Source organism: Cyprinodon variegatus, unplaced genomic scaffold (assembly GCF_000732505.1).
Source record: "Cyprinodon variegatus isolate N-32 unplaced genomic scaffold, C_variegatus-1.0 Scaffold11, whole genome shotgun sequence".
Taxonomy (NCBI): domain Eukaryota; kingdom Metazoa; phylum Chordata; class Actinopteri; order Cyprinodontiformes; family Cyprinodontidae; genus Cyprinodon; species Cyprinodon variegatus.
The window spans coordinates 484,355-487,307 of record NW_015150464.1 but is presented as its reverse complement, the minus strand read 5'-3'; the positions used below and the strand labels follow the sequence as shown (position 1 = coordinate 487,307).

General features: G+C 42.9%; 1 protein-coding gene across 1 annotated transcript in view; it reads right to left on the bottom strand.

Annotated features, from left to right (window-relative positions):
* march5 (membrane associated ring-CH-type finger 5) overlaps positions 1 to 2,953 on the bottom strand; it is a 27,776-nt gene that overhangs the window by 3,294 nt on the left and 21,529 nt on the right. The gene's annotated exons all lie outside the window — the stretch shown is intronic.

Here is a 2,953-nt window from a genome sequence, read left to right as displayed (position 1 = left end):
GCTGTCAGTAGGATCCCATTCAACAGGAGACTCTGGCCCGGTCGCGGCTGGTAGGTGTTTTTCATCTAAATAATCTAAACTGCAGGCAGCAGGATAATAAAAGCGAACATATTCTGCCGGCAGATTTCTGCATTTTAAGTTAATTTAGGCATCAATAAACTGTTTCAGAGGAGCGATCACAGCGCTCTGTATCATCAACGATGTGTCTGTTCTCTCTGTCAGCTCCCAGATCAGCTTCTCTGATTGGTTGACGCGGCGCGTCAAGCAGCAAAAGTTCATTTTTTTCCATCTCGAGCAGCAGCGCGTTTGCTTAAACGCGACCGATGCGCTGCTTCAGCTGCTCAAAACGCGCGGCGGGACCTTTTGCTGCACCTTGACGCGCGTCAACCATTGACTTTGCATGTAAACTCGCTGCTTCTGCTGCATCCTGTGTGAACATAGCATTACAGCCATACATGTTTGAGCCCTTGCCTCGCAACGCTGCCAATTCTGTTAGCTCTACGCCTGCCGAAGACACAGACGTCCATCCCCGAGGACCACAGTAAAACACTCAAAAGCATCGAAAATCAACTTTCACAGGACTTTTTCGGACTGCTCAGTAAATGCAAATATTTTCAAGACTGGATAATTTGATGAATCTGAGTGCATAAACATTATTTTTTTCACTGTAAATAATTAAGAGGGAAAGTATTTTTGTTGAAATGGGTTTGTAAGGCTTTTTTGTGTTTTTTCTGTAAACGAATGACAATGTTTGATTATCCTTTTTGCTCACTGTATATAGTTGCACCTATTACTTTAAATTGAATTTTTCTAATAAAAAAGATTTAAAAAAACAACACTGGGACGCACCTCAATGGGAAAGGAAAGGATTCTGATTTCTTATTTCAACCGTTGCCTATATTAGCTGCGACATATGAATCAAGATGCTATGACTGAAAATATTTGATTGATGACAGTTGATATATGATTGGCTGAATTTAGGTGTACAAGCTAAAAACGATTTTTTTAAATAGAAATTGTCCTCATTTTGGGACAATAGCAAAGATCAGCCTGAAGTCCAAAGAGGCAGAATCAGGAGGACAATTAAGCGTGAAAAAGTTTCCTACTGCTGCATCCTCCTCCCATCTGGCATTTCAAGCCGACTCGAGGGAAATCATGCAATATTTACAGGACAGCAACCTGATTTCCTCACTCAGACAGACTCATCCACATGCTATTAATAACCAGGAGTCAGTGGGAGGGGAGGCTGCCAGAGGGACAAGAGGCTGCAGAGGAAAGCATCTGAGGGAGGCAGCGTGAAGGTCCAAGAATCTACCTACCCTCGATCACCTCCTTGAAAAGCGGATATAAATATTTATGCATGTGTTTGAAACAACATTTGTGCCAACATTAAAAGCAGCAAAGTTTAGAGGATTTGAATCCTTCCTTAAGGCCGTCTCTCCCCAGAGCTCTGATTAGCTCGCACTCTTTCATTAGCATAATCCCACTTCGTCTATTTTTGTGCCGTTTCATGGTTTAGTGCAGAAGCCAATACTGAGGAGACAAACATACCAGATCCCAACAAAGTACGCTTTTATCACACAATACAACAATAAATCATATTAGCTTCTGTTTCAAAGGTGTCAAACTCCGAATTACCCAGATTCCCGTTACAGATCATTTCATCGTTCCTCTGAACGGGGTGACATTTCTAATCATATTCTGCCTTGTTAGGAAATGAACTCTTCATATTGCCACAGCGCTGAGTCACAGATCACTGCTCTCCTCGTGCGTAACACAGCTCCCCATTCATAGATGATTTTAGACGCCGAGTTTATTAGAAGATTCGCTTGTGTGGATTTAAGTTAACTTTATTATGTCAGAATAAATCTTTATGACCGTCAGTGTGCTTTCTGGAAGGACTGATTGGGTGATTGGTCTGATTTCACTGTTAAATGTTCAAACCTGAAGCATGAATCTGAAGTTTTATCACTTGGATGTTTCTTAATACTCTACATTTTTGCAGTTATTGATGCAGCTGCTGCCTGGACTCCTGATGCCCTGCAGAACTCCTCTGACTGCACCTGTGTTTGCTGACGCAGACTGACCTACCAGAACCCAAGTGCATCAGTATGGAGCACTTGGATGATACGACTGGAATCTCTTTTCAATTTTTTCCAGCAAAGCGTTGCGCCATTATGGCCGGAGGGAACTGGGTCATGGTTAATGGCCGCTGACAGGGTGGAGAAAGGAGCGATTCATTTTAGCCGCTGGCAGCAGATTCCATAATTAAGATGATTAAGCAGGAGGGAGGGAGACAAAAAGGAGAGAAGTGCAACTACAGTTTAGAGGTGGACCAAACGTTGGCACACTCTTCCCACCAGGTTGTTTACTCCCTCGGAGTTTGTGTGAAGACACAGCAGTAAGGACACTCTGTCCTCAGAGCTATACTGCCAGCCGCATTAGTAGGATCGGCTGGCAGTGGCTCTGCAGCAGGTGCTGGTGGGAGGAGAGACCCAACAGTAGATGGGTGCCCTCTTGTTGGACAGCCATCGCCATGTTAATTAGCTTCATCTCTCCTGTTGGAGAAAGTGAACAGAACCAAGATTAAGAAAACAGCCTTTTGTAGCCTGTTGGGCAAACATCTCCAGCAACGCCGGAAAAGATCTACAGTAGATCAAAATCTTCTTTTAGAAAGGTTCGAACGTTCTCTAGGAATAAATGGCGCAGAACTGGGATGGTTTAAATCTTATCTGACAGATTTTATTTTGTTCACATTCATAATGAATCTTCTTCAAGCTCCAGTGCTAGGACTAAATTCCTATTGTTATGCTGATGATACTCAGCTATATCTGTCTATAAATCCAGATGAATCTAACCTGTAACTTAGACTACAGGCATGATTAGCCAGTCACTTAAAGGAATAGTACACCCAAAACATGATTAGCCTTCATTTTCTACTCACCCCCATGCT